The sequence below is a fragment of the Euprymna scolopes genome, chromosome 30 (genome assembly GCF_053919585.1).
Source record: "Euprymna scolopes isolate OS-2025 chromosome 30, ASM5391958v1, whole genome shotgun sequence".
Lineage (NCBI taxonomy): Eukaryota > Metazoa > Mollusca > Cephalopoda > Sepiida > Sepiolidae > Euprymna > Euprymna scolopes.
The window spans coordinates 8,917,634-8,941,769 of record NC_136511.1 but is presented as its reverse complement, the minus strand read 5'-3'; the positions used below and the strand labels follow the sequence as shown (position 1 = coordinate 8,941,769).

General features: G+C 34.3%; 1 protein-coding gene across 3 annotated transcripts in view; it reads left to right on the top strand.

Moving 5' to 3' along the window:
• The first annotated feature begins 1,100 nt into the window (after positions 1–1,100).
• Positions 1,101–24,136, top strand: part of LOC145254646 (protocadherin Fat 4-like) — a 1,852,201-nt gene continuing 1,829,165 nt past the window's right edge. For 2 of the 3 annotated variants that reach the window (XM_080113278.1, XM_080113279.1), the window contains exon 1: positions 1,414–1,549. The gene's annotated coding sequence lies outside the window, so the exon portion shown is untranslated. Of the gene's footprint in view, positions 1,550–24,136 lie in introns of all 3 variants that reach the window. The other variant, XM_080113277.1, reaches the window with a different exon arrangement.

The following is a 24,136-nucleotide window of genomic DNA, read 5'->3' as shown; positions in this document are numbered from 1 at the left end:
CGCATCATTACAAGAATGGTCTAATAATCTCTGTTGATTTGTGGAGCTGAGTATAAAAATCCCTGAAAAGAGAAAAATAAATTAATGAGAGAAAAAAAGGAGAGAGTAGCTAATAAGAGAGAGTATTTGATGAGAGAGAGAGAGAGAGAGAGAGAGAGAGAGAAAGAGACAGACAGACAGACAGACAGAAGTTAATGAGAAAAAGGGGCAGAAAGTAGGTAGAGAAAGAGAGAGAGAGAGTAGATGGTAAAGAGAGAGTATCAATGAAAGAAAGAGAAAGAGAGAGAGAAAGGGTAGATAATGAGAGAGAAAGAGAAAAAAAGAAAAAAGGAAAGAAAGAGATAAAGAGGCGGAGGGGGGAGAGAGAGAAAGACAAACATTTTATAAGGAAGTGAACGATGGCGATTCAACGAACAATGTGAGAGCGAGTGCGCTTCTGGTGGTAGTAGCAGACACTAGAATCTGTTTAAGCATCTCCCCCCCCCCCCGTCTCTCTCTCTATCTATCTATATTTCTCTGTCTCTGTCTCTGTCTCTGTCTCTGTCTCTGTCTCTCTCTCTCTCTCTCTCTCTCTCTCTCTCTCTCTCTCTCTCTCTCTCTCTCGCACACACACAATTCTATTGATTTTACGATGAAGAAGGACCACCGGAATCGTCGCAGAGGGCTGGTGTTTTAAGCCATCATTTTTCATCGTTCTCTCCTTCTCCCTAACCAATCATAGAGAGAAGACCACTGTCACTACTCACTCACATTCACTCTATAAAATCTTCCTCTTTTTTTTTCTTTCTTTAAAAAGTCACCTTCTCTTATACTTTCTTCTTTCTTTCTTTCTTTCTTTCCTTCCTTCCCTTAAGTTTTCTCCTCTTTTACTTTTCAATTAAAAAAAAAATTACTTTAAATTCTTTCGACGACCGTTTTTTTGACATATCGATATAAAAATACATTTTTATTTTTATTAGCATCATTATTCTCTATTTTTATTTCTTAATTTATTTACACTTTTTCGGCGAAGGTCGGGTTTATAATTTCCGATATTGAAAGAAAAAAAAAATCAACCCCTCCTCCCCCTCTTCCTCTTCCTTCTCCTCCTCCCCCTCTTTGTTGACGGAAGCGTGCACGTCCGCAGCAAGTCTTCCAAAACCATTCCACCACGGAATAATCGTATTTACTATTATTTATCATTTATTTATCACTAATATCGTTCAAATTTAACGTTTGCCAAAGTCGAGGGGTTCGATCGGTAGCCCCCATGCTGAAGAATATTACTCCGAAATTGGAATAATTGCTTCTTTGGTCATCACTCTGTACATACCATTCCTGAGATTCATCACGACACACCTTCAAGAGAAGGGGGTAGAAATCTACCCGACTAGCACTCTTAAGTAATAAACACAAAACTCAAGAGATCAATAAAAAATAAAAATAAAATAAAAAAAATAAAAATAAACTAAATAAATCAAGAAGAGAGGGAGGGTGAGACTTATTACTGGATCCATCCAAGAGTCTCGGAATTTCTAAAATTGGAAAATATTCTTCGTTTTATAAATCGGTAAGTAAAACGCGACACTAAATTTATATAAATAATTCTGTGTTATTATATTGTTTTATTTATTTTGTATTTTAATTTTTAGGAACGGAAAACAGACGGACCAGTTCTTGACGCGAATGTGTTTATATATATATATATATATATATATATATGTATATATATATATATATATATATATATATATATGTATATATATAATGATGTTCGTTTATCGATTTCGATGAATACCACTAAACATTAGTGATGATGCTGTGACTCTCATGTGAAATTTTTGAGGCAAGAGTTGCACAATTTACAACCACGTCTATCCCTAGTGGCAAGTGTGTGCAAAATAAGAAAAATATATTTCTACAGAAATAGATGTATTTATATATATATATATATATATATATATATATATATATATATATATATATATATATATATTAATATATATATATATATATATATGAAAATGTCCTTCATATATATATATATATATATATATATATATATGAAAATAGTCTTTATATATATGTATACATATATATGAAAAAAGCCTTTATATAGATATAGATATATATATATGTATGAAAATGGCCTTTATATATATATATATATATATATATATATATATATATATATGTATGAAAATGGCCTTTATATATATATATATATATATATATATATATATATGAAAAATGCCTTTTATGGAAATAGCCGTTATATATATGTATATATATATATGGAAATAGCCGTTATATATATATATATATATATATATATATATATATATATACATACATATATATATATATATATATATGGAAATAGCCGTTATATATATATATATATACATATATACATATGAAAATAGCCTTTATATATATATATATATATATACATATATACATATGAAAATAGCCTTTATATATATATATATATACATATATACATATGAAAATAGCCTTTATATATATATATATATATACACACACACATATGAAAATAGACTTTATATATACATATATATATGAAAATATCCTTTATATATATATATATATATATATATGTGTGAAAATATCCTCTCTCTCTCTCTCTATATATATATATATATATATATATGTGTGTGTGTGTATGAAAATATCATTAATATATATATATATATATATATGAAAATATCATATATTTATATATATATGCATATGAAAATATCATATTTATATATATATATATATATGAAAATATTCATATATATATATATATATATATATATATATATATACACATATATATGAAAATATCGTTCACATAGATATTTATGAAAATATCGTTCATATATATATATATATATATATATATATATATATATATATATATATATATATATATATATATATATATGGCCATTTTTTTAAGGAGTGGAGGGTCTCCACATTAAAAGTCGACCTAGTGTCTGATGCTGCTGTCATTGGGGGGGGGGGGTTCAGAAATTAGATTCTACTTTTTTTAGGCGATGAAGTGTGGCCACTTTGAAAAACTTGGAACGAAGAAGAAAATAAACATTAAAAAATTAAGTGCTTGTGTCGTTTAGGGACCGTATTAATTTTTCGAAAGGATTTTCAAATTTAATTCAATTTTTACGGTATCTTTTTTTAATGTTAGGTGAAAGTACAGAATAATAATAATAATAATAATAATAATAATAATAATAATAATAATAATAATAATAATGACTAGCGGGACCTGTGGAAATTCCACAGGGGACTCCTTCATATATAATACATTATTGTTGGCATTCTGTAGATATTCAGTGTAAATGGAGACGTCCTGATATTATTGTAGCTTTTTTGGTAAAACTGCAAAAATATTTATCTAAGTTAGCACGAACACCCGGTAAAGCCCGGTCGTAAAGTACGCTTAAATATGATATTTTAATTCTTGCAGATTTCTTATTATTCCTATTTACAATGCCTCCCCACGGGACAGAGTTAGACACCAGGGTCGTTTTTTAACGTGGAGAAAAGGAACAAAAATAAAAATTGTCTCAGTCGTGAAGGATTTCTCCTCCACTGACAGAGAACAAGAAATTGAAGTGCAGCATCTGAAGAACAGATACTACACTTTGATCTTGTCCCAACGGCCAAGTAGTTAATTTTTTTTTATCGATTTTTATATGTTATAAAGTTGCGATTTCAAAAATAAAAAAAAATACACCATATGACTTGGGGCACTAGCTTGTATCGAAACCGAAATAAAAACTCATGATATATATATATATATATATATATATATATATATATATATATATATATATATATATATAACTCAAGTTCCTTGTTCCTTCAGCCATAATCGAAACCGAAAACAAAACTTATGAAGAATTCTTGATAAAATTATTACAAAAAGAAAAAATAGATGATTTAAGTGCCCTCAGCTACAATTGAAACCGAAACCAAAACTTATGAAGAATTCTTGGTAAAATTATTTAAGACAAGAAATAGAAGATAACAATTAAACGCCCCGGATGTAAGCGTGACATACAAAAGAACACACACGCTACCGTATTAATATATTGATGATGATGATGATGATAATAACAAAAATTAAAAAAAAAAAAAAAGAAAGAAAGTTTCCTCCTGTTGTTAAGAAAAGGTTTCTATATAATAATGTTATTATTTCAGCATGGCCCGTAAACTGCACAAGTACCGAAATTTTAGAGTGGAGGACCACCAGTTTCTTTTATAAATTTTAACGTTAAATGCTTCTCCATTTCAGGTATATCCTAGCGTTTTAGGACAGTTAACCAATATTTATCAGTGCTATTGCTATGGGAGTTTAAAGCCTGCACGCTTTTTGTGGAAAGATAGGTTTTAAATTGTGGGCGATTACGTATGGTATAATCTTTTCACTCGGACTTAGAGTTAATGCTAAAAAGAAGGTTAACTACACCTAAAAAAAAAAAAAAAAAAAAAAAAGACAGTAAATGGGGGATCATTTTACGTTAAAATTATATGCGAAACTGATCCACTACTGTAAATTCTAAAATATTTTTTTGTTAGTTTTTTTTTTCTTTCCGTCATGATTTTTCAGAGTATTCACACGTAATCGCCTACACTTTTTGTTGTATTTGTGCAGAATACAGGCCGTGATGAAATAATGACGTTATTTTGAAACTCATTCTTAAGATGGCGGGGGGGGGAGGCGTTTTGTAACTATTCGGTACTTTCACCTTAAAATTTAATAAACAAAAGACACCGTAAAAAAAAATGAATTTAACTTGAAGATACTATTAAAAAATAGCATGGCCCTTAAGTATCCTTTTTTAATGGTGGGGGAGGGGTGGAGCGTGTGGATCTAGAATTCAGTTTATTTTATTGTTTTCTTTATTATTATCATTAAAAAAAAAAATTTTTTTAAGTATTGGTAATTTTTTTTTTTTTTTTTTCACCTTAACATTTTCCTTTAAAATATATAGTTTTTTAGGGTACGGCACAATCACGTTCACACACACTGGTTCTCGCCAGATGATCGAAGTTAAGCAACGTTGAACCTAGCTAGAATTTCCCAGGTTAATACCTGGAGGCGCATTAATTAACTGGGGGAGATGCCGCTCCAGTCTTCGTTAAGACATGCATCTAGGAGAAGGACACTCTGATGTAAAAACCTGTTTACTGTATACTCTGTCATGTGGCAGTCATCTGCACCGACGGAGGTTAGCAGTAATACCAAAAATAGTGGATGGTTCTACACAAAGTCTTCACCACTATAAACAAATCATCTGTGTGGATTTCCGAGCAACTTAGTTGTTGTGGTCGAAATCGACGGGAGAGTCCATTATGCTGAAAACGAATATCGCATTTAAATTTTCTACAAATAAGTAGTTTTCTGGATATTAAGTAATGTAAGGTATTTTTTACGACCTGCCCCAGCGTAGTATAAACACTCCAACCTCCCCATGTTAATAACGGTTTTCGGAATAAACACCACTCCCAACCTTTCCATGTTAAGAACGACATTCGAGATTGTGGGTGTTTATTCCGAAAGCCGTTTTTAACATGGGGAGGTTGGGGTGTTTATAATACGCTGAAGCATGTCGTAAAAATTTACACAATGTAATTTCTTATGTTAGGTGGTCATCTTGGTACGTGCGAGCGCACTCGTGCATGCAAACGCAAACTCCGAGAAAATACGCGCAAGCGCGTGCACGAAACCTCAACTGACAAATGGAGTTTCACAATTTTTTTAGAGGGGCTGGGGAGGTACATTTCTCGCTTTTTTAAGGATAAAGGGAATCAAATCTCCCTTATTTTTTGCCCTTATGTATAATTTTTTTTTTTATTATTTTTTTTTTTTTGTCAAAGTGGGATCGGGGGGGTATCGGCCAAAAATAAGATAAAATGAAATAAGGATAGAACAAAAGTATAGGTATTTTTTTTTCTTTTCGTCTGTTTTTCAACGGATTATCGATTGGACACTAATCTACCACATTAAAAAAATTCAATATTTCTAAGAGGGTGCTCAGTTTCTAATACGTTTTAGGGTAAATATCCAGATCTGCTACAACAGAACACCGACCACTCTAATTTGTTTTTGTATAGGTAATTGAGGTCGCTGACAACGAATCTGATAGTCAAACTTGGAGCAAATTTACCGTTTGCATGGTATTAACCCCTGAACCCACGAACTACTTTCCACCATTTTGCAGTTTCCGTTTACGCTACGCGCGTGCGCTGCAGCATGAACGATGGCGTTCTTCACCTAGCAAACTGCTTTCTTACATGGCGTACCAATCAAAAAATTACGAACTGACATTTTTTTAATGACTTAAAGTTAAAGAAAAGTACAACAAATTGGGGGACCTTTTTTTTTTTTCTCTCACGTAGTTTTTAATGCGGTTTACAAAAACATAAGCACCAAACATCTTTATGTTTTTCATTCTTTTTTTTTTTTTTTTGCAGGAGGGGGGGATTCAATTATAGAACTTATGTGGCTTAATAGGTGCTTCTCAGCACTGCTTCTTCTGCAGTTTAGTTAATCGTTTTTCCGTAAGTAACGCACCGATATTTACCAATTAGACCACCATTTAACATTTTGTGGTGTTGGGGCACGCGTCCCCCCCCCTGCTCTGCCCCCAATGTAAACAGTAAAATCTTCGAAAGAATGTTAAATGGTGTTCTAATTGGTAAATGTTGGTGCGTTACTTTTTGAAAATTCTATGTTCCAGGAAAAAAAAAACCCATAAAACAGATAAATTAACCCCCCTCTCCCCAACTTGGATGGAATGCTTTCCTTTTCTTGTTTTATTTCTTTTTCAGCTAATTTTAAATTTTCCACCCCAAAAGTGCTATAATGTATTTTTTAAAATTAGAAAATTCTATGTTCTGAACCCACCCCCCAACGTAATTTGTTTGGTGAAGCCGTCGTTTATGCTACAGCGCGCATGCGCGTAGCGTAAACGGAAGCTGCAAAATGGTGGAAAGTAGTTCGTGGGTTCAGAGGTTAATACCATGCAAACGGTAAATTTTCCCCAAGTTTGACTATCAGATTCGTTGTCAGCGACCTCAATTACCTATAAAAAACAAAAAACAAATTAGAGTGGTCGGTGTTCTGTTGTAGCGGATCTGGATATTTACCCGTTTTAGTAAATCTATCCCCCATATTGGAACCTCTCGACGAGAACGCGCACACCCTTCTTATATAAAGGAACTTTCATTTATCAATCTAAGGCCAATGATATTATCCAATGTATTCCGGATCATTTTCACTAGTCGCCATGTTTGTTTTCGCGCGTGCGCCCACAATCAATTTTTGCACATACCTGAAAACCCATAAAAGTCGTCATTTAAAGGAAAATGTTAAGGTAGAAACCAAGTAAAAATTTACCGAAGTATTTTTGTGCATTATGATTGTGTGGTTGATTTTATTTGCAGTCATTTGGCAATTCGTTTTTTTCCCCTCTATATCAAAAAATAAAGTAAAACCTATATCATCTACGTACTCGTGACGAAACGAAAATATATTTTAAAAAAATTACGTACATTGATCAAGTAGTTTTATTTTTATTAAGAAAATCATTTCTCAAGCAATTAATGGGAATTCGTAGGCATCACAACATAAGTCTTGCAAGTTTGAATCGTTGACTCATCTCTATTTTTTTTTCTTTTAGATTGTTTTCAATATGGCGGAGAGACAGCCGCTTTTCTGTTACTCAAAGTTTGATTTTCTTATCTATTATGTAACTCACACCTGTCTGTTTAAATGTATGTATGTATGTATGTATGTATGTATGTATGTATGTATGTATGCAAGCCTAAAAAACAAGACCTTTCAAAGGGCGAATGAACCCTTTTTCGGGGTCAACGGCCAACTAGCACCATGTGCGTTTGTGTGTATGTATGTGCGTGTTGGGGTGGAGAGGGCTCCCGTAAGCCGCAGTGAAGGCAACCTTTCTAGGAGAGGCAAATCTCTGATTTAAAAAAAACATAAAGCGGGAGACCAGTACCCGCATTAAGCTGGTCTGCAGTTTAACTTGTTGCTGGCTATCTTGCTCTTGCTTGTTGCTGGATCTCAACATTTTGAACCGAGAGATAGACTTAGCTGTTGTACAAAGCTAAGACTCTGTAACATCATCTGTGTATAGATACTCCTTAAGGCATTTGTCTATTAAAATGGTCCTGTGGCGATGGAAGTCATTTTTGGGATGATGGACTTTAAGTGTCTGAGGCAGTGGCACTCGTCTGACAAGACGCTGCAAACATCATGTATGCCTAAAACTTTCGACAGAAGCGACGAATTTTCACGAGATCGGTATCGTTTTGACACTTGACCCTTTAAACAACAAATATCGAAAAAAAATGGCTAAAAACATTAATTCCTTCACTCGACAGAGAGTGGTCGCCTTTTTCGCCGATATTTTCGAAAGTCATCCCCTCTTTTCGATTAACGTAATTTAAACCTTCGCCACTCCCGGTTTGGAGATGGACGCAACGGCAAAGACGTCAGGTTTTTTTTGTTTTGTTTTCTTTTTCTTCTCCTCTCCACAGCCCTGTCGGTGGGGCATTAGAATACGCTGACTGTCCCCCCTGCAGAGGGTAAAAGTCCCTCTATGGGGGTCCTGGATATGACCTTAAACTATATCCAGTGGTGAGGCCCGAGCTTGTGGGCTTTGGGGAGTGTGGAGCCACCCTTTAATTACCATTGCTCCCAGGTCCACTCTGATCCGGAGTGGTAGTACCTGTTAGGGTCCCAACTATGGGTTAAATAGAAACCGACGTGAAAACAACAAATATATTCTATTAAAAAAATTTTTCTTCAAAATCTTTGGATTCGCCATTAAATAACCCGAAAAGGGTTGATATGCCGTAAAACAAAAACAACCAACAACCAATCTCCTCTCCACGTTCTTTTCCTCCTTCGCGGTACGGGTTTGAGCCTGCCTGCCTATTACCACTTTTTTTTTTTTTTTTTTTTTTTTTTGCTTAACACACGACTCCAAACACCCGGGAACAAAATAATCCGAAAAGCGCAAAGTTCAAACCTAAATAAAAAGAAAAAAAAGGCCACCCACGCCAAAATTCTTTCCATCTTTACAGATTAATGAACAATCCCTAGAATGTGCTACGTACAACATCAGAGCCGATGCATATTTCGCTATGGGGACCTCACTTGTGTACACGTCAGCATTCAATTTTTACGATATTTTTGTTTCTCAAATTGTTAAATGAAAATACAGAACACTAACAAATCACCCTCCTCTCCTCATCTTAAGAAAGGTTTTCTAAATAATAGCGTTATTATTTAAGCTTGGTGACATAGAGATTTTTATTCTAGACCCCCAAAATCAACGCAGATAATGTTAGACCATTTCTGTAATGATTCGATCCCTGCTGATTTTGCGATGGGAATTAAGTTCTGTGCTGTTCTAGGAGGTTCACTCTCTCAGGCTTTACCTTCTCTCTTTAACAAGGGGTTAGTTTATTGCTAATCGCTTGAGACGCTCTAACTGGAGAATGCTGGCAGGGCTGCCCAGACACTTTTTGTAGGTCAGAGTTACCCACATCGGGTGCGGGTGCGCTGACTTCTCAATCCCACTTTCCTAACCTGATGTCTAAGTTCTTGCAAAGGGGAGAACTCTCTCTCTCTCTCTCTCTCTCTCTCTCTCTCTCTCTCTCTCTCTCATATATATATATATATATATATATATATATATATATATATATATATATATATATATATAAAGGTGCAAATAACGCAAAGGCGTCTGAAATTGGAGCCTCGTTTTCAGTTTGGCAAAATGTTAGGTCACGTGGTACTCGGTTGACGGGACGGTGCCATAGCAAATAGAATATCATCGTCCGTTTTGATACGTGCTGTCTTTCAGCCCCTCCTCCAATAAAACTTTCACCCAACAATTTAATAAAGAAATATATTGTAAAAATTGAATTTAATCTGAAAATACTAAGTAAAACAAGTGAACCAGGTATGATCCCCCGTGAAAGCACAGTGATCGATGCATAAAAAATAACTAAGTTCAGCATTTGCCCCACCCCCATTTAGCCCCAAAAGTTCCAAGGGGACGTCAGATCCTGGTGAAAATAAGCAATCGGTGCAGTTTTAGGCCTTAACATGTAAATTTGAGTTCTGCACGAAAAGAAAAGAAACCGTCCTTCATCCCCCTCCCCATTTAGCCCCAAAGTCACCAAGCCCTTAACATATTTAAATTTGAGTTCAGCACCATGCAAAACTGCTAAATAGACATACACAGAAAATTTTGGACAAATATGGTAAATAGTCCCAAAAAATTGAGTGTTTTTATTAGCCCTAAAAGAGTCCCTGGGGCACACCCAAGAGTTATCGCGAAGTATAAACAAACAAAATTATATAAAAATCGGTCAGTTACAACTTTTCAGAAAGTTTTATAAAAATCCAAGGCATCATTTTTTTTTTTTAATAAGCAGAAAAGTGTCAATTTTAGCCATTTTAATACGAAAGGCACCCCTAGGGGGACAACCGGAGTTTTCCCGGAAAATCCGTTCTGTTACTTTTTTACTCATATCATGTTTAATGTTTGTGTAAAATGTCAAAAAATCCCAAGGCTTAGTTATTGAGAAAAGTGCGGACAGACGACCGGACAAAGGTTAATTTACAGGTCCAGGTCCACTCTCCTTTTTTGGGGGGACCAAAACTGGCACGATAACATAGACGCATAAGTATTTAAAAAAAAAAACTTGGGTTTGTATTACTGTACACATAGATTCGAAAAAGTTGTCAAAAAACAAATATATAACAAATAAATGTTATCAAAGGCAAGATAAGTTACTTTTCTACCTAACTGGATATATTTTTGTGTTTTTATTCAGTGTAACATGTTTATTCAGCTCGAAAAACATACAGTGTTTACCGATGTATTGGAAAATTCAAAATGGCAGCCGACTCTCTCTCTCGGAGAGGGTAAGTTTGGGAAAAGGTGTTATAAATAATAAACTAGACAAAATACTGTTAGAAATTCGCTCAATATATGTTACCGTGACATAAGTTGACATATATTCGGTTGTTTTTTAATAGTATTTTGTCTAGTTTATTATTTATAACATCTTTTCCCAAACTTACCGTGCTAAAGAGACAGTTGGGCGCCATTTTGAATTTTCCAATACATCGGTAAACACTGCATGTTTTTCGAGCTGAATAAACATGTTACATTGAATAAAAACACAAAAAATATATCCAGTTAGGTAGAAAAGTAACTTATCCTGCCTTTGATAACATTTATTTGTTATATATTTGTTTTTTGACAACTTTTTCGAATCTATGTGTACAGTAATACAAATCCAAAAACTTATATAGGTTGAAGAGTAACTTATCTTGCCTTTTGGTAGTATTTCTTTGTTATATATTTATTTGTTTACTGCTTTTTCAGTTTCTTATCTATAATAATTGCTGGAAATTTCTTTGGTTCTTCCGCATTTATAAACCCGCAATTTCCATGTAGTTGCTCGAATGTACCCGGCGGATGACAAGAAAACCGGAAACGGTCGACATGTAGTTTTCTGGATACGGAGACATTATTTTCCAGTATATTACTTGGTGAATTACAGTGGTCGTCGCCATTCTTAACGTGGGTAGTGGGGCTAACAATTTGCGTTTGTTGTAATAAAGCTCGTCCGGCCGTTTCCGGTTATTTCCATCATCTGCCGGACACACCCGAGTAATTTCGAGGAAAGCGCAGGTTCATAAATGCAGAAGCACCATTTATTTGAATTTTTTTTTTTTTTGTGTGTGTGTGTGTGTGTGTGTGTGTGTGTGTGTGTGTGTGTGTGTGTGTGTGTGTGTGTGTGGGTGGGTGGGAGGTACAAAGATAGCGCCATGATGCTCTCTCCTTTTGGTGTCCCGAGAATCGCTCAAAAAGTCGTAGAAACAAACGACGACAACGACGACGACAACAACAACAACAACAACAATAACAATAATAATGGTCGTGGTGGTGGCCGTAGTATGAAATGAAAACCCTGGAAGTCGAGTGACTCAAAGGGGACATTTTTTAATTGACACCGGTTTACTGCCAACGCACGTGTTATCACTAGGGCTATGACAAGAGAATATTCGGGTTTGTATTACTGTACACATAGATTCGAAAAAGTTGTCAAAAAAATAAATATATAACAAATAAATGTTATCAAAGGCAAGATAAGTTACTTTTCTACGAAACTGGATATATTTTCGTGTTTTTATTCAATGTAACATGTTTATTAAGCTCGAAAAGCATACAGTGTTTACCGATGTATTAGAAAATTCAAAGTGGCGCCCGACTCTGTCTTTAACACGATAAGTTCAGGAAAAGGTGTTATAAATAATAAACTAGACAAAATAATGTTAGAAATTCGTTCAATATATGTTACCGTGACATAACGTGATATATATTCGGTGTTTTTTAATAGTATTTTGTCTAGTTTATTATTTATAACACCTTTTCCCAAACTTACCATGTTAAAGAGAAAGTCGGGCGCCATTTTGAATTTTCCAATACATCGGTAAACACTATGTTTTTCGAGCTGAATAAACATGTTACATTGAATAAAAACACAAAAAATGTATCCAGTTTGGTAGAAAAGTAACTTATCTTGCCTTTGATAGCATTTATTTGTTATATATTTGTTTTTTGACAACTTTTTCGAATCTATGTGTACAGTAATACAAACCCGAATATTCTTATCATTGCTTTGGCTCTCCAGTAATATCCGACACAGTTAACATAGCTCTATCTAAAAACATATAAGATATTAACTGATATATACTCGAGAGTCAAAATAATTAAAAGAATATTCTTTTCATTGTTTTGACTCTTCAGTATATATCCGACACAAACACAGTTAATCAACCGATAACCACATCACTCTATATAACAGCATATAAGATACCAACGAATCCACATCGAGAGTCAATACAATGAAAAGAATATGCTGTTGTCACAGCCCTAGTTATAACATACACAACCTGAGTTGTTTGTTTTATTCGTTGATTTTTAATATAAAGAAAGGATTTAAAGAAAAATATGGGAGGAAATATAAGGAAAAAAGGGGATGCATTTTTAAATTTTTTTATTGGATTGGTGAGGGGGGGGCGGACTGGAAGACAGCACGAATCAAAACGGAAGAGGCTATGTAATTTGCTGTGACACCGTTAACCGAGTACCACGTGACCTAACTTTTCCCAAACTGAAAACGAGGCTCGAATTTCAGACTCCCTTGCAGTGCCTTGCACTCACCGCAGAACGTAGGCCACAAGTGTCTGAAGACACACTAACCGTTATCTGTTGTGTTCTTGTTCATTCGTTATACCAAAAATTCTACTGAAGAAAAAAATGTGTTCCGTTTTTAAACTCCTTGTCATGACAAGGTGATATCGATGTTACGACCATTCAATGATTAATAAATAAAAATTGAGTAAGAAATTAGAGTGTATGTGCAGTGGTGGACTGGTGGACCGTGCTGTTTTATAGATAGGACTAGCAGACCGTCCAGCGTTGCCCGGTCGTAAAATACGCGCAAATATTATATTTTAATTAATGCAGTTTTCTTATTTATTATAAACAGAAACACCGTAGGTATTAAACGTAACGTTAAATTCTAAATAAATAAATAAAATAAAGTACAAAAGAAATGGAAAGAAAACTGAGATATATACATGCGAGTATTGTGGTTTTTTTTCTAAACATGTGTGTGTAAGAATAATTCTCAACCTATATACTCAACAAATTTTTTATCTACAGACTTGAAATTTAGTATATAGGATATTCAGACAGGTGGAAAACTTTTTAATCTGTTTTCATCCGAAAAAAAGGTCTGCTAAGAGGTCAAAATTGAAAAATTGGTAATTGGGGGAGGGGAATGAATTTTTATCGGCCTGTCAACTGTTTCACGAATGCGCATGCATGAATCGTTCACGTGACAGATTACTTATGCTAAGAATAAGTAGGTTTGAAAACACTTTATAAAGACCATGTCAAGCTGGCTGAATGGTTATCGTACTTGACTCACTGTCTTTAGGTTTTGGTTTCGATCTCTGTTCTAGTATTTTTTTTACTTACAAGATGTGAACTGTTTAGAAAAAAAAAACAATACTTGCGTGTACAGTAATCAATGAGATAGTATTGTAGTAATCATTAGTATTAAGGGTTTTGATAGAGTGTCTTACTTAAGGGGGCGGTTTTTTACTTCGTTTTCTTTTTTTTTTTAAGGAATTTAACGTTACGTTTAATACCTACGGTATTTCTGTTTAATAAATCTGCATTAATTGAAATATAATATGTATCCATATTTTACGACCGGGCGATGTCGGGAGAAGGGCCTGCTAGTAGATATGTAGATTTTCAAGTCACATTCAATTTTGACGGTATCTTTTGGGTACTCATGCTAAAATAATGTTATTATTTAGAAACCCCGGTAAACGTTTACCTTAACTGCAACTTAACACTCACCTTTAAATTGACAACTTTTATAAGTTTTCGGGTATGCTGAAAACGAATATCATATACAAATTTGAGGTAGACAAGTACTTTTCTGGGTATTAAAACATTTTTTCAATGTATTATTTAATGAAGTTCAGTGACCGTCGCCATTCTTAACATAGGTTGTTTGTAACACGCGTAATTGTTCAGTTGGGGAAAACATGGCCGCCAGTGAAAACATAAAGAGTTACATTGGATAATAAAGGTTTTAATATCCAGAAAACTAATTGGCTGCCCCGAATTTCAATGTGATATTTGTTGTTATGTTTATTTATTTATTTTTTTTTGCACGATTAGAAAAAAAATTCCCCCAAATTTGTGTATTACTATCCCACCGGAAAGGAGGGTGAGCCGATCGCTATTGTATCTTTAGTGGTAACTAAACTGGATACTACTGACATCACTTGAACTTCTGCATGTCAGTACAGTCAGGGAAGCAGGAACCCGTGAGGAAATTTCAAAATCTAGCTGTTCGAGGAAAGAAGCTATTCGAGTAGAAGGCTTTTCGGCATCTAGGAATCTCTACAGTGTAGGGGTGGGATTTTGCTGCTTGTTGGAAGTATTTACGTTGAGGGGGCACACTGAACGATAATACTTTTACCTTTTGCCGCCACTCTCACTTTGTTCCTATTCTCTTGTCTTCTCACGCGGACAGAGTTAAACACAAGGTAAGTTTTTTTTATGTGGAGAAAATCCAATTTCCCCGAAAAGAGACACTCTAGATCAGGATAAAAATTACAATTGTCTCGGCCTAGGAGGATCATCTCGGGCTTATGTGTCGGTCGGGACTAACCCTATTTGGGTTTAACTGGCTTCCTCCAAAGGAGGAAGTTCCATGGGAGTATGAAATTCACAAGCGGTCCCCAGTCGCATGTATATCTCCGTTAGGGAAGATGACGACGTTAGTTTTTTTTTGCAACTTTTGCTGGAAGGTGTCGACGTCCTCCTATATACAGCACCGGGAATTCCCAAATTGGTCATACATTTTAGTAATAACCTGGCTAAACGTTACTTAATTTCGGTGATCTGACGAACCGGCGTGTCAACGTGATTATGCTACCGTGCTATTTTTTAAACGGTATTTTCAAGTTAAATTCAAGTTTTAAAATATATTTGCTTACTAAACTATTAGATGAAAGTAAAGAAAAGTTACAACACACCCTCTCCTCCCTATGTTAAGAATGGCTTTCTAAATAATAACGCTAGTATTTCAGCGCGGTAATATAAGCACCAGGAGATTCTTCACTTATCGAGGAGAGAAAAAATCGAGGGCATTATCTGTTTCACACTGCACTTCGCTCTTAGCCAACTGGCTAAGCAATATAGGTTTCGTCAACACCGTGGAAATATCGGAAAATTTTTAAATAAAAATGCGTAAGAGTGGTACCTCCTTATTTAATTTTTTTTTTCAGCAGATTATTATTGAATGGATACTAATCTACTACATTAGCAAAACAACAAGTGAATTATGCATGGTCCCCCCGTGATTGCACAGTGAACGAGGCATAAAAAAATGCCCCTTCCCCCCCCCCCCCATTTAGCCCCAAAAGTCCCCAGGGGACGTCAAATTCTGGTGAAAATAAACAATCGGTGCAGTTTTAGGCCTTAACATATGTAAATTTGAGTTCAGCACCATGCAAAAAGAGAAATGACTACGTTCATCATTTGCCCCCCCCCCGACCACCATTTAGCCCCAAAAGTCCTCAAGCCCTTAACATATTAAAATTTGAGTTCAGCACCATGCAAAACTGCTAAATAGACATACACAGAAAATTTTGGACAAGTATGGTAAAATAGTCCCAAAAATGGAGTGTTTTTATTAACCTTAAAAGAGCCCCCGGGGCATACCCAAGAGTTATCGTGAAGTTTAGGCAAACAAAATTATATAAAAATCAGTTAGTTACAACTTTTCAGAAAGTTTTATAAAAATCCAAGGCATCAATTTTTTTTAATAAGCACAAAAGTGTCAATTTTAGCCATTTTAACCTTAGGGAGGGGGGCGGTGGGCAACCGGAGTTTTCTCGGAAAATCCGTTCCGTTACTTTTTACTCATATCATGTTTAACGTTTGTGCAAAATTTAAAAAATTCCAAGGCCTAGTTATTGAGAAAAGTGTGGACAGATGAACGGACAAAGGTGAATTTACAGATTTACCCTCGTTTTGTCAGGGACATAAAAAAAAAACGTTGCGGTCTCTATTCCGACATTTCGTCATTTTTGTCGTCATTTTTTGTTTGCGTTATTAAATAAATAAACAATAACAAAAACATTAAAAAAGAGGACAAGCACTGATTATTTTTCCTTATCTGGCACGAATTGTACAACGTACATGCAATGTTATTTTGTTCTCTCCCTCTATAAGAACTGTGATACCAGGTGCGATTGAAAAGTTAGCGCCCCCACCAGAAGCGGTGCACTTTTACCTGCAAAAAGTGCCTGAGCAGCCCCGTCTGCATTCTCTGGTACGGGCGCCTCATGCGATTAGCAATAAAATAAGCCCTTTTCCAAGAGAGGAAGCAAAGTCTAGGAGAGTGGACCTCCTAGAACTGCACAGAAATAGTATTACACCGCAATCAACAGGGACCAGGTCATTATAGGAATGGTCTAATCTCTGTTGATTTTGGGGGCTGGGAATAAAAATCCCTCGTCATATAAAATGCATGTGTGTGTGTGTATGTGGTTTGGTTTCGATAATTCATAATTAAGATCAAGATAATCCAATATATATAGAAGATAATTCCCTGCTAAAAAAAAGACACCCATGTAATCGTTAAATAAAACTCCCAACATTTTCTGTAATCCAACTATATCTAGTACGTATAAACTTCAATCTATTTCTGAATTGCCCACCAAGTTTCACTCTTAAATATTCAACAGTTTTTTTTGTTGTTGTTGTTTTTGTTTTTTGTTTTTTTGTCGTTCAATGATAAGAGTACCTGGATACGAAATACAAAGGTGTCGATAACTGACACGGTCATCTCTTGGCATTGTTTTATTTTGAGCATTTTAATTCAGAAAAATATTTTAATTCAGAAAAATAGCCTGGAGATCGTTTTGATAGACGTTATCTTTGTGAGAATCTAACAGAAATCGGAAGGGTGGTATGGTCCGGTAAGTGTGAAACTCATTTGTGATCAAATCTATCTATATAAAATAAAGACTGTTGGGTATTAAACTTGGTGGCCAAATAAGGTATACATTGAAGTTTATTTCTACCTAATATTTTTGGATTGGAGAAAGGATTGTGAGTTTTATTTAGCGATTTCATAGTTGATATACGCGATACAGATAGATAAATAAGCAGATAGAGTTGAACTGACCAGAATGTAGATAGGTATGGACAGATTAAGACAGGGATCTTCAAACTATAGCCCGTGGGCCAGATCCGGCTAGCCAAAGTTTTTAATCCGGCCCGTGAAGCTCTTATGAAAAGCTTAAAAATAGACAGGATTTTTTTTTTAACGAAAATGTGTTAAAATAATGTGGTGATTTTTATTTTTGCTCAGAAAATGATTTAAAAAAAGAGGTTTTGGAGAACCAGTTTTATTATGAAATGATAAAAATAATATAAAACACGTCCAGGTAATTTTTTTTTCTTTGCTTTTGACCGGCGTGGCTCTAAAAAGTCAGAAATATGACCTACCTTATCCGGTGGAAAATTTTGAATATCTTTGGACTCGGAGATAGGTTGGTCGGTGTGGACAAATTGCAAATGTCAACACAGTAATAGACTTAGTTCCTATCTTGCTATTTCTATCTATCTAAGATAGATGTATCGGCAGATATGAACAGATCGATATAAACTCATTAGTATTGGGGGAAAAAACATATTAACTAACTAGGGTATTGATATATCGATCGATATGTATTGAATAGTATATTGAAATGTGTGAACAGACTTAGATAATCAGCAACTAAATATATAATATACTTTCGACTTGGACGGGCGTTCCAAAAGTAATGTCTCCTATTTATTATTCCACCCGAATGGATCAGAAGAGATTACAAATTGCATTGTTATGATGACTGAACTTGTGCATTCATGACCTGTAAGTTTCATCTTTCCGTTTGCGGATATTGGCAGTGTGAGACTCCTAAAACAGCAACCCTTGTCATGAATGTGCATTAGAAGCAGAGATGTATCCTTGAATTCCTTGCAAAAGTGCATTGGGAATGGTGATGACCGTAGAAAAAATAAATTGTGGAGCGCAAAAGGAAGATTTACTTTTGGAAGGATCCTAGTAAATTAATAGAAATGATCAATCTAGGATGAGGATGAGGTGTGTATCTGCTGCTTAAAAGAAAAAATGCTGCACACACACACACACACACACACACACACACACACACACACACACACACACACACACACACACACACACACACTCACGCACACACACACACACACATACATATAATTATTTCCACAGCCAAACAACATCGCAGCTCACAAGAGCCATGGCAAACAATAAACCGGAAGTCCAAAATTCGAGTTTCGCCCTCATTTGGGCTCATCAGTTAGACATATCTGAACTCGGAATTTAAAACCTGAGCCTCTTGTATGCAACGCAAGCAGTCTGCCACCTGAGCAAACGTGCAAACCGCTGTGAAATCCGACTATGGAATGAACCTACTTCGAGTATAAAATTCCTACTTGTGAGATCGACTTGGGTTATAGCTTGGTTGCATGAGATGAAGTAAATCCATTCCATAGTCGGATTTTGCCGTAGTTTGCTTGTGATGCGCTTGCTCAGTTGGCAGAGTGCTCATCTTGCATGTAAGACGCTCAGGTTTTGAAGTCGAAACTCTAGTCTTAGACTACTGATTTGTTGGCTGCCATGGCTCTTATGAACTGTGATGTTGTTTGGCCGTGGGAATAACTATATAATCTCTCAGATTCTGAAAATTATATATATATATATATGAAAACTCCATCACTAAATCTTCGATTATTTTCAAGAAAATGGGTGGGAGCCATTGCGAAATCTAAAATAGTACTTTATGAAAAAAACCTAATGAAATAAAAGCGCTTTAAAATACTTTAAAACATAATCTATATATCTATAAAAGTGAACGTGTCTGTGTGTCTGTCTGTCTGTCTGTGTGTCTGTGTACCCAATAACTCTGTCAATTTTTAGTCTACAGACTTGAAATTTGAGATACAGGATATTGAGATTTGGGAAAATCTTTGTAATTGGTTTTCAGCCAGAAATTTGGCTGTTAAGGGGTCCAAGTTTTTTTTTTGTTTTTTTGTTTTTTTTTGCTCAGCCGGGCACCCATGCTAGTATATCTATATATCTATAAAAGCGAAAATGTCTCTGTCTGTGTGTGTACACTTCCCTACCAAACTACTCTGTCAATTTTCAGTCTACAGAGTCGAGATTGGACATAAGGAGTATTGAGATTTGTGAAAATCTTTTTAATTGGCTTTTGGACAGAAATTTTGCTGTCAGGGGTCAAAGTTTAACGATTTAACATTTGAGAACTCTACCAAACTCCTCCGAAAATTTTGGGCCTAAACACTAGAAATTTTAGATGTATGTTCCTTGGACATGGATCAAACTTTTTAACTTGATTTGAGCCCAAAACAGTAAATGTTAAGGGGTATAAATTGAGGTCAAAGTTTTAAAACAATTTGATCCTCAGCTAATTTTTGGTCTAAACATTTGAAATTTTACATCAAGGGTATTTAGACATGCAGCACGCTTTTTAATCAGGTTTTAGGCGAGAATTTGGCTGCCAAGAGGTCAAAGTTGAAAGAGTTATCCTTTGCAAACTCTACCAAACTCCTCCGCCAATTATTGGGTCTAAACACTTGAAATTTTAGATGTAGGTTACCTGGATATGAGTCAAACTTTATATATATATATATATATATATATATATATATATATATATGCACATAAAGTTATGAACAGTACATAGGGCCCGAGCATAGCCGAATTGAACTGCCAGTATATATATATATATATATATATATATATATATATATATATATATATATATATATATATATATATATATACAGTACAATGAGCACTGTTTTCTTTTAATAGTATTAATACATTTACTAATACATTAAAATAAACTCTGCTCTTTAGACTCCAGGTCTAATTCCCTAAAAAAAAAAACAATATATATATATATATATATATATATATATATATATATACACACACAGGTAGGTAAAAAATAACTAATATTGCCTTTGGTAACAGTTATTTGCTGTTTTTTTCACCTATTGTAGTAGTTATTTATTGATTGTTTTATTTTTTTGTTTGAAATAATGTATGAAAATTTCGCATTTATACAAATTTTGTAAATACTGAGCATTTTAATTAGAAAAAAAAATGGCATTTTTCAGTATAGACAACAAAATGATAAAGTGGATAATATATATATATATATATATATATATATATATATATATATATATATATATATATATATATATATAACAAATAAATGTTACCAAAGGAAAGATAAGTTACTCTTCTATGTACCTGGATCAGTTTTATTTTGTGTTTTAACTTATTTTAAAACGCTGATTTAATTTTTAAACATAAGAAGAGTCGAATTTTTAGTTAGAACAAGGGGAAAATGGCTAAAGTTAAGCGGTTATCTGGAGAGTCTCGATAATTGCTCAAAAATCGAATTATAAACAAAACATTGGAAGAAGCCCACTCAAGAAATGCCATGATGTTAATCCAATGACGTTATGATGATCGTTCAGTCATCTGTTCGATTGGTTTATCTGTCGGTCTAATCTTCAATCGATCACAGGCAGAAAAAAAAGAAAGAAAGAAAAGTTGAAATGTTTGGGTTTATTTTCCTTTCTTTAATGATTATATCACAGACACAAGCAGATCAAATTCTCGCATGAGTTCGTCTTTTTATTGCTTTTTTTTAAAATGTTTTTATTTATTTATTTATTGCGATTTCTGTATTCAATAAAAAGAAATGCGGGGGTTAAGGGAAAGGAAGAATTTCAAGAGCAAATTGTAAACACCACGATGTACACATTTGGTTTGACTATGACGATGTCGACAAAACTGCAGCATAGTATCAGCTAACTAGGAGTGCACAAAGGCCTTACTGCTCGCTTTGTCCCCCTCCTCCTCCTCCTCCTCCTCCTCCTCCTTTCTTCTTCTTCTTCTTCTTCTTCTTCTTCTTGCCGCCCTTTTTTTTATACCACCTTCCCTCATCTCTTAATTCGTTTGTTCTTTCTCTCCATTGATCCATCTTTTTCCCTTTCCCTCTCTCTCTAGCCTTCCACCTCTCTATTGTTCCCTCGCTTTCTCCCCCTTTCCTACCCATCTTTCTCTCTCTTTCCATTCCCACTTCATTTCTTTCTATCTTTCTCCATTTCCCTCCCCCCTCTCTCTCTCTCTTTCTCTCTCTCTCTCTCTCTCTCTCTCCGTTTCCCTAGCTCTACGCTTACTCCCTGTCTCTCCGTTTTCCTCCCTCTCCTCCTCACTCTTCGTTTTCATTCCTTCAACTCATCTCTCTCCGTATCTTCTCCCCCTCTCCATTCTCCCTCTCTCCTTATCTCTCTCTCTCTCTCTCTCTCTCTCTCTCTCTCTCTCTCTCCATTTCATTCATTTTCTTTCTCCATTTCCATCTTTCTTTCCCTCCTCGCTCTCTCCGTTTCCCCTTCACTCTTTGTTTCTTCCCTCTCTCCTTTTCTTTTTCGCCTCTCTCTCTCCCTCTCTCTCCCTCTCCCCCTCTCTCTCTCTGTGTTTTCCTACCACTCTCCGTCTCGTTCTGTTTCCCTCTGTCTCCGTTTCCCTCCTTCTCTGCGTTTTCCTACCTTTCCTTCTGTCTTATTCCCTCTCTCTTACTCCCTCTGTCTCCTGCTCTCTCTCTCTATATATATATATATACATATATACATATACATATATATATATACATATATACATATATATATATACATATATACATATATATATACATATATATACATATATATACATATATATATGCATATATATACATATATAGACATATATATATACATATATAGACATATATATACATATATAGACATATATATATATACATATATAGACATATATATACATATACATATATATATATACATATATAGACATATATATACATATATATACATATACATATATAGACATATATATACATATATATACATATATATATATACATATATATACATATACATATATAGACATATATAGACATATATATATATATATATATATATATATATATATATATATATATATATATATATATATATATCTCGCTCGTTCCTTCTTTCTCTTTCCTTTCTCACACATATACAATATCATTGTGACTGCTGTTTGGTGAACAAAATCGTTCCAAGTCAATTCGAACTCATTTTCAAGTTTCAGCATTATCTCCACCCCTACCCTCGACACCCATCACAAGTGTATTCTCTTCTGCATATTAATAAAATTATACAACTTCGCCTGTATCTGTATGCGTTTTTTTTTTCTCGCAATAACGTAACTTACACATTATTATTTTTTTAATTTACTACTAGTTGTCCTTGTTGGCGTAGGCAACATTTGAAATATTCCTGATATAATCCAACCTCTAGAACTTGCTTCATGTTATTCAAATAATACACGTTAAATATTTCATTAAAATGGCCACTTTTTTTTAAGAAATCGAAATGCATGCTAGTGGATTTAAATTAAAAATAAATGAATTATATTTTGCAAAGTTATTATTTTATCTAAACAGAAGTTTTATTTCATAAAGTAATTCAGTAAAATGGCTGACTTGTGTTTTAGGAAATCGAAATGCATGCTAATTGATTTAAATAAATAAATTATATTTTGCAAAGTTATTATTTTGTCTAAAGAGAATTCTTATTTCATAAAGTAATTCAATAAAATGGCTGACTTGTGTTTTTAGAAATCGAAATGTTTTTGTTTTTTTTTACTAGGTCGGATTATATCAGCAATATTTCAATCATCAGCCGAGCGTGTTTCTGATACAATGTAATAATCACTGTTATTGTATTTGTGTATGGGTTTGACTTTATTTCAGAAGAATGTAAAGTAATTATTATATAGTTATGATGCTATGACAGACTTTTGCAACTCTAGGATGCTGATTTTAGGAACTAACGCACATCAAATATTGTAAAACAGCAAACGTAGCAGCAATGAAAAGTATATTCAATGCATGTAACTAAACGATTTGGGAAAGACAGAATGGCGGGATGGGTATTCTAGATAAGTCAGTGTGTCTTAAACAAAGGCAAGACTTTTTAAACCAATCGGCTATGGAAGAACAGAATAAGAATGAGTTGCAGAGAATATTCTCTCAATACCGTTGGAATAAAATATATTATATTAAGTGAAATGTATCTAGGGAGCCATTGTGTCCATGGTGTTATCATTTGGGACAATTAAATTGATTTAAAATGGCCAGAGGCAGAAAGTGTAATCAATCTAAATCTGTTAATCATTTATTTTGGGAAACGAGAATGTAAAAGAAATTACCGCTTAATTTGAGCTTTCGACTTCAGGTCGCATCACGGAGCATCAGTAAGACTTCAGATTTTCTTTCACTTCACGTCTGGCTGCCTAC